This window comes from Lottia gigantea, assembly GCF_000327385.1.
Source record: "Lottia gigantea unplaced genomic scaffold LOTGIsca_26, whole genome shotgun sequence".
In the NCBI taxonomy this organism is placed as follows: Eukaryota; Metazoa; Mollusca; class Gastropoda; family Lottiidae; genus Lottia; species Lottia gigantea.
The window spans coordinates 1,618,767-1,637,782 of NW_008708797.1; positions in this window are offsets into that span (position 1 = coordinate 1,618,767).

Genomic DNA, 19,016 nt, shown 5'->3' on the forward strand with positions numbered 1-19,016 from the left:
TGTTGGTGCTTTAATGTTGATGTTGTAGTGCTGGTGTCTTTTTTTTTAGTAATTTTTCATACCTTGGGGGAATTCGAAGTGGTTGCACTAATACCACGCTCAACACTCATAGTGCAACGAGCATGGGGCATGCTTAGGTAAAACAATAGTTATTGTTGATGACAAATCTGCAGCTGTGGAAGTCTGAGTATCTGATTTGCTTTGTAACGCATAATGTGTATATTTTGGTAAATTTGGAACAACAGTACAATTCACGAGTCCACTGAAATTAGCTTAATATTTCAAAACGTTCTACTCGGTAATCAGGCTTTTGTTGAAATGCATATATCAGACATTTCATTCACGCCTTTTATCTGAAAAAACCCATCCATATTGATACACAAGACAATTAGATAATACAATAACGACAAGAATGATAAAACAACAGTTTATTTGTATGTTTTGTTTATTATGTATATAAAGTATTAATGTCGGAATGTCTATGGACTACAATGTACGGAAGTGGAATTAGGAAAGTACCAATAAACCAATATTTCACTCTACTATAAGTCAGATTGACTACACATGGTACCAATTCTTTACGATTACAAATACTATTAATCCTTGCGAAGGGGTCAAGTTCGGTATGCCCCTACCCACATGGTAAGGTGCCGGAAAATTACACCAGGGGGTGGTGAGCTCGTCACTGACTTGCCAACTATGGGAAATATTCTATGTATTGTTGGCAGTGTTTACAGTCTCACTGAGAATGTTCCTGATTAAAGCTTTCAGAAAATTGACAGACGGTACCGTGATGAGATCGGTTATCTTAATCATATGACGGGTCAATAATGATGTAATGACCACTGAAATGGCCGCTAGAGTTTGGCACTACTGGTCAATGAAAATTAAGATAACAGAGTTAACTTCCGTGTAGTTCTTCTAAATTAATTGATTGAGAAGGCATTTAAATGTTCTAGCGTTCCAGTTGAAGAGAATAAATACAAACTTCTCAGTGTTACCCTATTTCTGTCAAGAACTGGTTTATGAATTAGGTTCTAGTCATATTTTAACCAGAATCATACCAGAACGAAGTTTTTATGAGTAGTATTTACAGAAGAAATTGTGTCAAATAAGTGATATGTAACGTAGAGTAGGTCAAGCACAAAACTTGTCAGAAAGTCTGTGCCTGTGCTGAAATCGAATACTTTTGCGTTCCAGCATAGTAAGAGTTCAGGATAGCCTTACTCGCATGAAATATCTGATAACGGATATTCGTCGTCGATATTCCACGTTTGGAAGTAAATATTATCATTTTGAAAAAAATATCTCGTTCGGAAATTTAGAAATTCAACCATTTTTTCCCATCATTTCGGTGAAATAGTTTATTACCATAATAACAGACATAAAATGGTCTATATCACTATGTAGATCACCATATCTCAAAGACACATTTTTGAACATTGGTATTTTCAACAGTAAATAATTTTGCTGATATTAACAATCCTAAGATGATTTTGAAAGAAAAACGCCAACGTTAATCACATGAAGTTCTAGTTGTTTCTTAAACTAAATTCTTCAATAAAAAAAATCAGAGTCTGAATTTTTTCAACACTCTGTCAAAAATATAATAACACCCCTATTTAAGACCAGTAAACATTTCAAATTCTTTGAAGAATATTTTTATCTGCTTTAAATTAAGTCGCCTCGTTAAATTCTAGTAGTTATCAGGGGCGTGTATATAATCACAAATTATAAAGATTTCGCCCTGATAAACTCTTCCACGAGAAAAAAATTATATACACTTGTTAGAAAATTGTCAGTTGCAGAGATACATGACGATATATTTTAATCAAAGACGTTTACTGCTTTTAAAATACATTTTACTCGACATGTGATTATATTGGCTAAATTTATGAGTTGTTTCCGTAAGAATTCAGATTCTCATCAGCTGTTTAGAACACGATAGGCTGTGTATAGTCTAGAGCCGAGGGCCATAAATAAAGGTTGTATCTTCAGGTTTCAGCCTCTTAAATCTGATGCAAGCGATCCCAAACAGTGTTTTGATTCACTTTTTGCAAATAATACAGATACTGTTTATCGAATGTATTCCAAAAGCAGAACTGGATTGCATTTCTCATGGCTTATAAGATACCATGTGACACCCACCCTCTGTCTTTAGATATATGATGTGTAACCCTATCTTGCGAATTTCTTTGAGAGGGTGACAATCTGCTTTCATTTGGTGTGTTGAAATTGAAATATTTAAACGCTCAATAATTTCGTCATCTCTGGTTTCTGTAATGTTGATTGGCAGCCCAACCCTCTACGTCGAAACAGATCAAATGACGTCTCTACCTCCCTTTCCTAATTACCGTGAAACTAGTATATTATAGGGTTAAATTAAATAAAATTTAATTAAGAGATCTATATCTCAATTTACATCCTATCAGGAAGTGCTGGAATATTATTACAACTTTTTGACAAATATTCAACTGATGAATGCTGATAGACAGAATCTTAGAAATCAACGAAATTGCCGAATATTGTATAATTGTATAACATCATGAAACTGAATTTCAGAAAACCACGAATATAAAATACAAAACATTTTCTTCTAACAAACAGAAAATTCAGAGATGTCAGAAGTTTTTTTTTCTTCATTAGATATTAAAAGATATAATAGAGATGAATCTGGTTTTGTTATTCCTATTTGTTAATAGACATCTCGGGAATGATGATAAGATTATAGCAAATTAGATTTGTAAAATGAATTGCTGAAAGAAAGATGTCCTACAGAGACACCCTTTCGAAGTTATATAGCCTAAACAGTTGTAAGATTGTAAAAAGCACATCAATGGTTAATTAGAATAGTAGGTGTACATCAATCAAAGAACATCGCAGAATTCCTGAAAATCACAGATAAAATAGAACACGACAAAAACTGTGATAAAGGGACTAAATCATGAAAGGTATATAGTTAAATTATTCTATTATCAGTTTTAACGCCTGTTAATAGCAAGATATCATCAAATTGCTTCTTTGATAATAACGTGAAGTAAAGTTTATAAGATAAACTACAGTATGCTTAAATATCTGCAATGCTTCTAATTTGTTTATCACTTATCTTGAATGTTTATAGTCAAGTTGCTCTTCAAAGTCGACTACCTCTTAAGTATCGCAGCATGTTTCCACTTGGTGATAGAACATTTTATCACCTAAAGTTCTCTCCCCTTGAAAATTGCTTTAGCTACGAAAAAACAAAATGGAGGAAGGGTAATCATGCAGATGTGGTGCATACCGACCATATTTCGTGCAGACCACAGAATATGCAATTTGTCAAAAATGATATATTTGACAGCTCAGCTAGTGGTCATGATATATTGCTAATATCTTTCAGTTATTCGTTGATAGATTTACCTTGCTAAAAAGCTTCTTGGCATTTAAGATAATTTGCATTATGTTCTGGTTCTAATGAATTCTAAAATGACTTCATCTGTTAAAGTGAACGTATTAGATGTGCTTATTTTCTCAGTAAAAACAAGTTTATCAATGGCATTGCTCAGAAAATATATGTATGTTTCTTTGGATGTCAATTAACCATTAGTAGAATGACAAAGGAAGGAAGAAAACAGAGAGTTAAGTTATGTAGTTGTAAATAAACACTTCAGATCGGGTCTAAATTTGACTAATCTGAAGTTATTTTGTTGTTAGGTTACATTAACTTGTCGAAGAAAAAAGCATACAACGAAGAGTATATAATCGTAGTTGGTTACTTAACCAAAGTTAATGTTATTACCAAGAAGATAACAATGTATGATATGATAAAGGACAGAAAATGATATAATCGAAATTTGTCAATGAGAGAAAGACATTTCAGAAATCAATTGGAACCAAATATAACCTTTCAAATAAACCGTTGACTTAGATTCTGATATTGCCTCCAGGGAGAAATTAGTGCCGAGATTGCGCAAACCCACATCATCGACCATCAGTTTCAATTACTGTCTTATCCAGTATTCCAAGATTTCCGTTACGGATCGTCAGTTCATCAGCTTCGTGTATTGCCTTCACTTTACACCGAAATTTATAGTGACAATTTGAAGGCAAGCTGTCACATAGAACATTGAACGTAAAAAGCGTTTTTTCCGTAATTAGTTGCTTGCTGACTTCAACCTGTCAAATCCCTATTGTCAGATCTCAATTACATGGCAGTTCACCATCATGTAGACGTAAATCGACTAAAATGTTTCTTACGCCTGAATAAATCTGGAAGGCGTTCGAATGTCACTAACTTCGTTAGAAGCGAACCAATCGTAAATTTTCTGACGATCATTGTATTTTAAAGCTTTTCCTATCAATCTATTCAATTCACAGAACAGTAATGGTTTTAAACGGTTCAGGTTACACACGCAAATCAGTTTGATTTCTAGCGGTAATTGACCACAAGCACGATTAGAAAATTGAAGTATATGGCTTCAAATTATTTCTTGGTGAAGACGTACAATTTCATTAGAAGGGGTTGCTTGTCGATTAAGACCATGTGGTTTGTTTATTGATTGACAACGATTAAGTTAGAGACCTTCTCAATGATGATCTGGTCGTAATTGAGAGATTACAGGAAAATGAGATGCATAAACGGAATGATTTTCATGATATTGCTTTTTTCACTCAAATTTTGGATATTTATATATACAGGAAATGATTTTACAAATTATATAGCCTACATTTTGTCGTTATCTGAAGACACTCGTTTGATATTCTAGTAATACTTTCGAGAAAGATCCAAGATAACCTAATGGAAGATCTCGTCTGAAAGGTCGTTTATATGATCATGCAACGAAATGAAGTTGTTATGATATAATATAGGGAAAATAGATAAAAATGAATAGGCCATAGAGAAAGTTACTAATGTTAGAAATCGAAAATACAAATAAGCAATGAATCGAACGAATTTGGATCAATTATATTTTCGTGATGCCATTTTGAGATGTTTCAAGAGTTTCAGACATGCCCATCTTCTTTCCGGTAAAAAGCAAAACTTACTGTGTTGGTGTTAGTTTTCCTCTTAAACTGAACGATTTCCAAAAGGTGTTCGATTGAGCTTTTTACTTTAACATTCTTAGATACTTGACTTATAAATTCACCAATATTTCACATATTGTAACTGATATTGCGGAAACATCAATATTAGTCATTAGTGAAGCGGGCATTAACAAAACGCTATAAAATCATTCAGGAAATATCGAAAATATACCAGGGCAGTTCAAGATTGATTTTAAAATAGTTATGATAATAGATATTATTTCTGATCCACCGTTTTCCCAGAACTGTGAACTCTCATTGTATAGAATCTCTTCAGATGATTAGATTAAAACATCTGAAGTCTATAAAGACAGTGTACTATGTTTTTGCAGATTTTGATACAATTCTTAAAGAATGATAGTAGTGTATATATTTTCTTTACCAGCTGCAGGCTCAATTTCAGATTATGGTCACATTTGTATGGCAGATAAATCAAACCAAAAAATTCCTTTTAATTGAATCTAAAGGTTATGACATTGTGTCATGGATCAATTTTTATGTTTTTCCACTATTTGCCGACAACGGTTGACAGCAATATATATAAATTTTGTACATTGGTGTTGATGAATAAATTTTTGCCAACAAGACATGCCAATCGTTTACTGAAACCCCAAGTCGAAATTGTATGATAACGCGATCCAATATGACAATATGAGATTCTGGTGCTTCTATGGAATCCTTTATCGTTAAGCAGCTTCTTAGAATATTGGTAATTGTTTAAATTATAATTATTTGCTAACAAAGCATTGTTTTTCAACTTTTGATGTAACATTCAATTTATGTTAAGGCTTTTTTGGTTTAACATATCTCGGTCGTTTTTACGTCTTTGATGACACTTTAATTAAAACTGGATAAATCTAAAGAACTAGATTACATATTACATACGCACTTAAATGAAGCAATAAAAAGCGGCTGAATTTCTGAAGTGGAATTCTTCTCATTCTTGTGGGACTCTTGACGTAAATATTTGAATGCAATTAGACCACCTATCACTTTCATGAATACATCTTCAAACAAATAAATATATAACCGGTCTATACATTCGTTCTGATAATGTAAATAATATTAGATATGATGCCGTGTATTCTAAGGCCAGTTCCGCTCACTATTAACGTCAAGTAGAGTTCATTCAGTGCGAACCTCTTTTTCAAGCGAAAGCAAACGTAGGTTTTACGTGTATTTTCGTCCCATTTATTGAAACAATGTAAAGAAATCTTCTTTGATGTTCAGCTTTAGTGAACTTTAACTGTTTTCATTTTTTATTCTGTTCAAACTCAGCTATCGACCGGTTTGCCTTGAGATCGTTTCTTAATAAAGTGCTATAAAATCTGACACAATGAAACTTTGCTCGGAACAACTTAAACAAAAATATTAATATTCTGCTTATGTCAATATCAACTGTGAGAACAATGGGATGTACCACTGCTGTTGCATGAAAAACACACTAAATTTCATAAGGTGGAGTAATTAATGCAGTAGCAAATATCAGTATCACCGAAATGGATCAAAAAGGCTATCACCGTTCATACTTGCTATTAGAAAGTCGTTCAGTCCGGAACAAATAACCTTGATTCAATATCTGTTTAGACGAAACAACTTCTAAATCCTGAAGAGGCTTCAGATTAGTTCTAAGAGTCTTTGATCCTTCGGGCGGCAGACGTCGTGGATAATAACTAAATTTCAACCTACATCAGTGAATGGCGGGACTGAGTTCCGTTCTAATGTTGGAGCCTTACAATTTTCTTCTCATTCAGACGTTTTGTGATTAAAGGACCAATTTTCTAAACAGAGAAAACAATAGATAGTCATTTATTGATGTGAGTTGATTGTAATAAAGTATATCAATTTAAATAATGAATATACCATCATCTCATCATATCATATTGAACCATATTGTGAAAACAAAAATCAAAACCTCTTCTCAAACATTGTTAACAATGAAGACTAAGTTCAAAAAAGAGTAGTTCGTGAATTAACTCTCTGAGCAAATGTTTCGCTCTTTTTGATCTTATGCTTTCACGTTGTCATTAAAGGCAATGGTAAATTTACTTTTGGGTGAAATGAGCGTAAATTCGCCAGTTTTAACATTAGAGGCCGTATTCACTCTAGATAATTAGATATTTTCTATGGTTTATTTAACATTTATAATTCATGGGATCTAATGTTCGGTCCACGCATGGCAACCTCTCTATTGACGATATCAATAGTAAAATTCCAAGTGATATCAAGATCATTTTACACGTAATACCATGTTCTATTTAACAGAATCATTTTTACAGAACATCATATTTGACAGATTCTTTACTGGAATGTTTGATAGACTTTGGGGCAAAAAAATATTTGATCATTTTCTTGCCAAGACGTCTATGGCTGTAGCTTTTTGAAAGTTGAATATAAGTCAGAATCAATTCAATTTTGATATACTATAATAGCCTATATAACAACATGTAATATTATCTAGGAATATCAATTATATATATAGTAATGCTAATCAACTGTGTTTCATGTTTTTGATGATCTTAGATAATATGACAGCTAATGTAAACAGTTAGCTCATTAAGTTACCCAATGTATATGAATTGAATGGCGACTGATTAAAACACCCTTGAAGCCTATGATGCAATGACCAATATAAATATGACCAGCAAACATCAGTCGTCACCAATTCATATTACATTGTACAACATTTCAGGTAAGAACTATTAGATCTTTTAGTATTTTATATTCTTAATTTTTAAATGTCTTCATATGTAATAGTTATATTTTACCAACTATCTTTATATTATATTGTATTGTATTATTATATGTTAGACCAATTCATATTACATTGTACAACATTTCAGATCTTATTATTTACAAGCTAAATTCAAAACCCGAACTCAAGCATCAAGGACAGTCCCGACACTTCTGCTTAGAAAACCATTTCAACCCCCAACGACCAAATTAGACAAGAGCAGATATAATTCTACGAGAAAAATAATTCTACGGTTATTTTCGCCAATTGAAAAGGCGTAAATTACATAGATAGCCAACTGGTTTCTATTGACAGTGAATACTTTAATAGGTTTCAGAGTTGAAAATTAGGTAACATGATAGTGTATGGCAAATTAGTAATTGGTAAAGTAAGACCATACGAGAGGGCAGAAACACGCCTGACTGCCTTCAAAGCTCTCTAATCCGTGGGATAAAATTTAAATCCCCGACACGACCGCCCTCAAAGCTGTTTTAGCTTAATCAGGCGTACACGTGCCCTGTTCCGCTTCGTCACTTCCGCTGCAGCCTCGTTTTAGTAGAGATATGAAATTTCAAGCGCCACCTGTGGTGTGAAGTGAATTAAAGTAACCAAGTAGAATAATGGTTCATGAAACATTATCTCCGACTGCATAAGCGGTCAAATTGACAGTTTTTGCATATATTTCACGCATCAGATCTCAAAGAAAAATGAATTCCGAAGGCAAGTCGAAGTTTGTAGGATATTTACAAAATGTATTGATGGAATTATTTTTATGATGGTTTTAAGGAGATTTATTACGAGTTTTTCTCAACCCATATTTTAAAGTTTGATGAATCGAAATAAATTGTCTGACATCCACCAATTTATGTTCTAATACGCTGGTTTTCAACCTGTTTTTGTAAGTGTCCCCAAATTATATTTTGCATGAAAACGATGTCTCAAGATATCGGAAGTGAAACTATGACTGGATATCAGGCATAGTCTCGAATAGTTGGCCATGTTTATGTATTCATATAAGAAGTTGTAATATATTGTTGTTAAGTAGGTTTTTTTATAGCCTGTCCCCCAAAAAGGTGCAAATGCCCATGTGGTTAAAAACTTACGCTGTAAAGCCAAGGATGCACAGCAATGGGTTATTATAACTAGTCCGAAACCGAGCGTTTAACCATCTAAAACCTTAATAACTACTTACTCGATTCACACTAAAGGTGTATCAAAACTAGTTCATACGAACCCGTGACAGAAAGCGATTTGGTTCACTATATTTTTACGTACGTATATCTTACCAAATATGATTTACCTATATATATTCTACTATATGTGTTCTTTCCTATCAGACATAAGTATTTGGCAAGCATTATCACATTGAAATCATTTGTCTCTGACCATTGGTGCCAGGGTCAACTTGTTGATCATCAATGTTCATTAATCGGATGTTGGTTTCTTTGATTTTATAAAGGTTAATTAGGTTAATAATATCGTACAGATACATGAACAACATATATCTTGCGATGATTCATGTCATAACAATCTACAATTTACTTGTCTCTCTACGAAAGGTTACAAGATTAATAATCAAGCCTTTGAGAAAAAAATAGCATGAAGCGTATACATTTTCAAAGAAACATAGAAACTTAATTATACCTTTTTAATTTGATATTAGTAATTCTTCTATGAAAATTTGTAATCATCTTTATCATATTTTTACATGTTGACGTCTATTAGGCATATGAGATTTTTGAAATGTATTAAATAAATAAAGATTTGTGACTTCAAAGTTTAAATTTTTGAGTTTGATACCATTGATCTTCGATATTTTCATATTTGATGTTCATAATTTCTTCTTCAACAGATGTCTTTCTTCCTTGGTGACTTTTTGCAATTCCAATTTGTTATACATTATCCATTTATGGCACCGCTTTGTTTTGACATAGCTTACTATGTTACATGAATAATTCGCTAACCAGATCTAGGCTATCATCATCAAGACTCGACGTAAATGTTCGGTGGTTATGATATCACTTATCTGTAAATCAACGCCCTTAAGTAAGATTTCTATTCACTAATGGTCTTTCAGAGCAAGATATTTTTCTTACGTTGAAGCTGAATAACTCAATAAAATAATGTTTAATATTAACAGATGACAGATGTACCAGTGGATAAATGGTTAAGGGGAAGTAGGTTGATCAGATGGATACTTTTAGGATCTTACAATTATATCCGTTCTCAGAACAGAACGCATGAATTTCATGTAAAATGCACATGCAAGCGAATGGTGCCAATTCTGGGCCACCTCAAGGTGGTAGTCTTGGAACGGTTCCTAGAACGGACTTAATAAAATTGTGTGATGTAAACGGTAAATGTTCTCAGAACGGTTTACTGAATATGCTTTCTAAGCGACATTTGCGTTTTCTCGTGGAATTTCGTGTGATCTTAAATGACATAAATTACGAATACAGATCAGGAATTATGAATTGTATTACATAAATGTAATGTAAATAAAAATAGATCTATCACTTTTCTTTCATCTCCATATCATTTCACACAGTAAGATATATGTTAAACAATTAATATACCAATATAAGAACTGTTGATGGATATAAACTGAAGTCTTTGTAATTGAAATCAGTAAATATTACGTTTCTTTTCCCTTCTTTGTTCTCAGACTAGTTTTTCTTTGGCTAGTTATCAAAAATTACCATGTTTTTCTTCATGTAACATGGAAGACCAAAGAATATTTTTTGCATCTTCAGCAACCAGTTGTCGAGATGTGTTATATTTCTTGTCAAGAAGTAGGGAAAATGGAGGGTACACAGGTGGTGCTTCTGATCGAGTCCTGCCAATTTTTTTCTTACCAATTCCACAGCTGTTATAGAAAGGGGGTTGTATTTCGCCAAATTTGTGACTTTTCTCACATACTTGAAGTTCTGAAGTTCATTTATCCACTTCTCCTATCTTGCTGGTTAGAGTAAAAGAGTAAACCAAGAAGTCTTAATGCACACTTTATTTACCGCTGTCATTCACAGCCAACTCAAAATAGACACCAAATCTGTGAAGTATTTCTACCTAGTTCTTCTTGCCTGACAGATTGACGTCTACAGTAACACGTAGCGTGCAGGTGGCGAGAAAATCTTCATAACAACTGCCGAGCAGAAAATCTGAGCAGAAGATAATGACGTCATTATAACATTACGGATCTAAATAGTAATGACATCGCAAACAAAAAATAAGTAAGTAATTTGAATTATTTTAAAACCGAGTATGGTATTACAGAAAAAAAATATTGGAATGTTTACAAATTCTAATCGATATTTCTTTTCCATAACGAAATATATTTAATAGATGCAAATTTCTTAATTAAGTAGGCTTAATCCTTTATTGCAATTTTACCGTTCAATCTGGTCAATATTTTGATTTCAAATTTTTGAATTTTTCCAAGTAGATTTTATCAGACCACCTAAACCATGATTTCAAGTTTAGGCATTCTTTTAATTGTCAAGACATTGTTTTGTGAAAAAATGAAAGAATGTGTTTTTTTCTATGTTTGGTATTGTTAGTTTTGATAAGTATGTGTTGACTTATTATTCTTTTTCTGTTATACATCAACATTCTGTTATATTTACAGCATGGAACACAATGTGACAACATTTGAAGTGAGAATAGTATGGTAATGATTAAGAACTATTTTTATAGCAATACTTTTGTTTTATAAAAAATACAAGTATTTGTAATAGAAGTCAATTCTGTAAAATGTGAACTATTATTAGTAAACACATGTATATCATACTTCTACAGTTCACAATATACACAAAATTTACCAGGAATATTCCAATATACAAATATGTTATGGACATTAAAACATCAGCTTACCTGTTGCAAAAGATATATTTTGATTGCAGTCGCAATCTAGGGAGGAGGGTGGGTATAACGTTGTGTTAAAGCATACAGAAAAATAATCAGTAACGATATCAATCAGATGCGGATTGTATATAATTTTAAAAGACTGTAACGGCTTGCTCGTCATGGCCTCGAGTGCTTCTGTTTTAATTGGCTGCCCATTTTTTCGTGTGACATATTTTCCATTTCTTGCAGTTTTCTATTAAAGAAAGTATCAAACTATTTATTGGGCTGTGAAATTGTAACAAAATGGTTGATTAAAATGAACAAACTGTTTGTAAAGTTTGTAGATTGGGTTATCCGTGTAAAGCTCCTGAGGATTTCATTCAATACTGAAATGTCAAATATTAAACTTCACTTCATTTCATTTTTACAAAAACCCCATTTCTTCTTTAATTTATCCTTTTATATTGTAAAATAGAAACTAGAGGTGACACCAATATACTGTGTGCGTTACGTTTCTGATGTAGCCTTGGGGTAGATCATGGCAGCTGTCGCCTTAAACTTCCCACCCTCTGAAAACGACTGGATTTGTTTTTGTACGAAATCTATTCTCCTTTTGTCCGCCTTTCTATCGAATTCCTCTGGTGTAATTGGAGTAAGCAGGTCCGTTCCATTTCCTACAGGGTCTTTTCATCCCTCTACCCTCCCCTTCGGAGAATGTGCTTTCAAGCTGGTACGAATTAGGAGAGAATGTGTTGTTCTTGTCTCCTGATGTTTTGCAACAGAGCATGGTGGTGTCTATAAAGTTTGATAACATTGGCCAGAATGGAAAGTGGTTAGCTTTCTTCAAATATACACAATAATATAACACAGTAGACGCAATGTTTTCTTGTTTTATTTAGTAATATGGTGATGATAAAAGATTATTCAAGGGATGTATAACACAGGGTTCATCTCTTTTCCCATGTTTCTTCTATCGTAATACAAATATAATATTACCAATTACCATCCCATTATATATTAACATCTCTTTAAAATTACATCTCCGCCTTCTGAAAACTGTAAACGTTGATGAACTTGAAAGCATTTAATATTATTAGTTATGTGAAAAATTTAACAATAAATTGAAGTAACACAATACAAGGTTGATGATTACGTTTGCATATAAAACATAAAAAAAACAACCTTATACTTTGATCTTTGTTGCAGGTAAGCACTAATTTATTTGTAATTTGTAATAAAATATCAAGAACTTGCTATATTATATTCCTTAAGAGTTTTATCTGAAATATTGTGATTTGAGAAAGTGATGTCTAAATATTACATACCCTACTTTATAATATATTAACTAGAAATGTATCAGATACAAATCACTGATATTCTATTTTCTCTATACACATACTAAAACCTGTATCAATAATCGTCACAATAGAAATTTGATCAGGCGTTATATTTAAAAACCAAATATAGCCCGGACTGAACAGTAACACTGTGAATTCGGTGGGTAGTAAAAAGAAACAAATTATAAGATTATAATATTTTAATTGACTCGTGAGAAATGGGGTTGGTTCGCTTCAAAAATTTTATTATATGGAGATGTTACGCACGTAAATTTTGATTTATCTCGAACAAAAAACGTAAGTGGAGATTCTGTTAATCGGTGACTGATACATTTTGCTGAAATACTAAACTAGTCCGTCTTTTAAAGTCATGTACTGTCAAATTTGAATAGGCGACTCCACTCAATATAAGACACATAATTAGTTTTCACAGCATCTCTTTATATCCATGAGTATTTTCATATGAAAGATATACGACCGAATATTAAGTAAAATCAAAAGGGGGTTAGCCAGGTTCATATGATACCACATATTTATTAATAACTTATATTATAATATAATATTTAAAGGTATACAATTTCCAAATATTAATTAGTATTATGATAGTTTGTTGTTTTAACGATGTCCACAAATATTATAAATTTTCTTATTATTTAGTATATCTTTTATCATTTGAATAAAAGAAAATATCTTCTTTCATAGTGATTTAGATGTGTTTAAGCTTATGTGATAATTTGGGAATTTGAAGTTGAATTAATAATCAAACTAATATTCAGTGTATCTACATTTGTACATTGTAAAAAAAAACACCCCACACCTGTAGTGCTAAAGTAAATTCCTTACTTGCAAACTACATGATATATAAAACAATAGTATAGAATAATATATTAAATGCTAGGAATAACAAATAATATACAGAATAATATTGCATAATTATAACAAACCTGTAATATCATACATAATTTATATCTATTATAAAGAATAACAATATATTTTACATAAGACATGAACACCTATCACTACAATCACTGAATAAACAAAATCTTAATAATAACAAACTACAGTTCAATTTGAGAGAGGAAAAATAAAATATTCCGTAATTTCCCATGTAAAAAAAACTGAGAGGTGGGGGCAATAGCTGATGGATGCCTGGGACTTGAGTGCTTAAAAATCTCGTTAGACTATCTCTATTCATTTTAGTGCGATCTACCTGATAATTCTTCTAAATAATAAATCTTTTCCATTGCTTATTTCTTACGCGTATTCCTCTGTAAAAAGTAGTCCATGAATAAATAAAAAATAATTATTCAACATATTGCATATAAAAAGAGCAGCTAAGTATTTCATAAAAGTAATGTAACTATCATTGTCATGTTGGCTTATTTCTCCTCTGATTCGCCTAAAGTTTGTTATTTTTAATATTAAATATCTATTGGGATATTGTCTAAGGTATTAGATCTATAATATAAACCACTGGCTACTCACTTATACCACTACAGAAATATATCGCGAGTCTTCTTCCTCGAATGTTTTCTTAACAAAATATATTTATTTGTCTTAAATAAAATGTATATTATCTTTAAGCATAGAGATGACTGAATACATATTCTAACATACAGTCTGTAATAGTAGTCTTCCTATACAATATGTTCTTCCAGATTTATCCAATTATTACTAGTATGACATCTCGTGATACATGTTTTCAGTTTCTAGTAATTCTATCACAATTGAGATACATAAAAGGTCGCTGTTGAACATGTCACCGTCGTTGACATTTAAGTCGCTTTATAGACCAGAGAAAAACAAGTAAGTTGCTTTTAAAAAATTTTGAGACTTAGCTATCACGCAAGTTATTTCCCCTTGAAAACTATAACATTACTTGAGAAAAATAAAGTTGACTTCACTTGAAACCGCTTATCAATTATTCAGAATATTAATGAGATATTAGTCAGGTGACAATAGACAACCACGCCTATAATACAAGTGAGTGACAGGTGGGAGTATTGTGGTTGTGTAAAATTAAAGAGGGTTTTAGTGGTAAGGTGACTGGATTAATTAGTGTAAAACAAGTGATCGGCTTGTTGGCTTGAAGCCACAAGCAGATTGAAAAGAAACTGTACAGTCCTGTCTCTTATTAAACTCCTTTACACGTAATCTCATCAAATTCTGTTTCTTCTTGTTTAATCTTAAGAAATATTAGACCCTAACACTTTGTCATCCTTCGTACGATCTGACTCTAGTTGACATTTATCACTTAGAAAACGACTAGAGAAATACTAAGACGTTATAGAGATTAGGGTGACAAATAAAATCTCAAAGATAAACAGAATAAGCAAGTATGATGGAAGGCACATAATGAGAAGAAGTGATGTGCAAACTAATAAGCATTAATGTATATATAGTTTGCCCATCACTTCTTCACTTGTGCCTGAGGACGATGGGGGAAACACGTCGAAACGTTGCATAAAACTTTAACCAGTGATTGTTGTTCCATAAAGCTGTGTCTATATATCTTTATTATCGTTTATCATAACCTATTTTATTAGGAAATTGAATATCAACTGACGTTTTATATTTTTTTTCATTTTTCAAAATTTTATGAAAGTGGTTATATGACACATTTAGATTTCAAATATATATCTTTTGAATATTCACGAGCAGTAAGATCAGTTTTTGTTTTAGAATAGTTAGCCTCCACAAATAAGGTTAACATATGAAATTGTAAGAAGTATATTAGGTATGTGTCGTATTACAGGTAATAAATAAGATTTGCTATCGATAGTTACTGATAAAAGCAAATCTACTGAGTAAACTCGAATAGCTGAAAATGTTATCCAATGGGGCAACCTTTTTTATATTTCATGAGCATGGTGGGCAACCAATATTTTAACACAAAGGGAGGCAACTAAACAAAAGTATAAATATACTTCGAAATAAGGTCAATGTTAGTCAGAAATTGGGACCTTCTCTGATTGCGACATGTGTAATGAATAGTCATAAATGTTTTAAACAACGCTGAAGGTAAGTATTTCCATAATGATCTGGCGCTGGATGATGTGCATGTTTACTTGAATATGGCACACCGAAGAAACTTTGATTCAGCAAATGAAATCCGATTGTAATCTTGTACTCCACTCAAATACTAAAACACTCTTTAGATATTATTTTCAAACATTAGTCGTATGCAACGTAGACATGTTCATTTTCACCCAAAAGTTATTGCACTGTACGATATTTATCTTTGAAAATGTACATAATAATTCCATTCAGAGTAAATACTTAAGCCATATTTTCTGGTTCATTTCGTTTGTTAAAATACCATTAAAATATTAGAATCATTGTGATCTTCAATCATAAACAGTGAAAAGTTTAATTATAATATTATGAGAAAATGTGTTATTAATTAACGAAGACTGAAAATCGATACGCATTTTAACAAATCCATCATTTTGATCAACAATAATGATTGGCTTACACCGATTTGTCCTGTAGCCATTTATTAAGCCGATAATTGATCAATGCGCATGTTCGACACCTCGTCCAATAACGGCATGGTTACGTTAAAAATATCAATTGTTAAACCATACATGTAAACGAAGATATAACAATTATATTATCATGTTTTTACATTGTCAATCTAACATTGTACCAGCGGCTATAAATTGATTAGAACATAGAGTTTTATTACACGTCAAACCATTTACAAATAATTAATTGAATAATCTTACAAATTTCATCTTTAGAGAAAAACTGGAATTTTTTTACTAACAGTTATCGAGTAAAATGAAGAATGATACTACAAAGTATCTGATTACCAAATAATGGGAAAATAATTTAATAATTGCAAGGAGATTTTAATTAAAATGCTGATAAGTATATTGGATAATTGTATGAATGTTACATGTCAAATTACTGCTATATTACAGATTTCTCGCTGACTTTCATCCACATAGTACTATGTCAAAATTAATAAGATAAACTCACATATATTGGTGCCAAACAGCGGGTGAAAAGAGAATTTCGAGACAAAACACTGGCTTGAAAGAACTTCAAGCTCATGTGCATTTAAGACCGAGACATTTCGTTGACTCTGACAGCCGATGATCTCATAAAATACATATAGCACATTTATTATAGACGCGTCAGAACTATAAAATCTTGTCGAAACCAAAATCGAAATTCAGAACTAAGATAATTATGATGCTTTAAAAAAAATGCCCCAATCAAAAACAAAGTATTTAAATTCAACCTCTGAATACCATTATCGTTCAGCTTTTCGAAGATAAATATTCAATGATCTATGCATAAACTACATCGAAACAGCTTTATGGAAGTTCCAACTGTTTTTAAACACAATTACCAAATCCCAATCAATCTGTTGAAATAGAGGAATATGTTTTAATTATTTTATCAGAAGAGGGGATGTCAACAAATACGTTTCATTAAATCTAGTAAAGAGTTGTATGAGAAAATAAATGAAGTTGTCAAGTATTGGGAGCTTATTTTTAATCTCTGTTCGTATCAATATTGGTACTGATAATTAGATTAGTAACTATAGCTCACAAATATATCACTAAGCAATGTACCGAACCTCTGAACCTGTTTATTCACTTTTCTTCACCTCATATAACACACTGTATGTAGCAATGGATCTTGGGTGGAGGATCGCACTTGGAGGCCATGATATATTCGTACAAGTTGTACCCCGTACCTGGTCTCTCTTTACGTCAATCTGACCTAGCCTGCCGTGATCACGACCCTGTGTCATTACTGACACTTGAGCGTTGATCCACCGGTTTAACAATATGTATAAGCGACGAATTAAAATATGAGATTACAAGACGAAGGGTTGGTAGTACATTTTGTTTCCTAACCGTTGTACACTCGCTCCACTGGATGTATAGGGTCTTCTATTATTTCGCTTGATAAGATATTCCTAGTTGTAATAAAATACTCAGTAGCTGAAAATGAGTTTTTAATTCACTTAACAAACTCTATTGAGAAGCTTTGAAAGACGTGTGTGCGCATGAATGAGCGTGTGAGCACACTATCTTATTCTTTACCCCATAGTATCGATGTCACTTTAATTTATCGTCTCAGTTTCATTCTACGACAACTACCTTCTATTGTGGAAAGCGAGGACTTATTCAAGTGCTTTAAGAATCACAACCATGTCTGTATTGCCCTCCCACTGTATCAGAACAAATCTCCTCTCTATTTTCTTGAGATATCGAATCATGGTGCATTGTTTCGCACAAAAAGCTTTATTTTGTCTCTTTTATTAGGTTACGCCATTTTGTGTTGTTGGCACGGGCTATCAAATTGGCTCATCTTTAATCAGATGTCAATCTGTGTAACAATTAAGATATCAGAAGGGCGATCGATGAGTTGACACTAGTCATATAGTTACTACAGAAAACTGACCAGATTCTCAAGAGACCATTGTCTGATTTTGGTTTTGACCTCTGTGGGAAAGGGCGGTGTGGGGGCGTTTCAAACAAATTTAGATACTTATCAGATACCTATTAATTGTTAGTAACATAATATTGATCTATCCCATGAGACGTGGGCAAGGATAACATAGTACATTAATCCAGTAAAGCAAAGTATTCTCCACAAAGAAACTATGAAATGTTCATTTTCCATGATAACAATACAAGAAAGATTTGGAAACATTTTATTTGCTTCGTGATTCTTTACCTTGTCTAAGCACCAATTCATAACTTCAAATGCACGAGGTGATCTTGTCGAGTTTGTCATTTTTGATATTTTTTTTACGAAAAAATGAAAGTGTACTGTTGAGAAATGAAATATTAATATTTTCGCCCTATTCATTACCTTATGTTTCCTGCTTATTTATCTACATGATACGATGTATTTGCCACGTTTTTATATGAAAATATCTAGATTTTTCGTTCTTCATGGAAAAATGGAGACATTAAACAATATCAGTTTGCCTTTAAACGTTCCCGAAGCTAATAAAATCAAACTAAAGTACACACTGTGGTGACGAAGAGGGGAAAGTATGATTGTTCTGA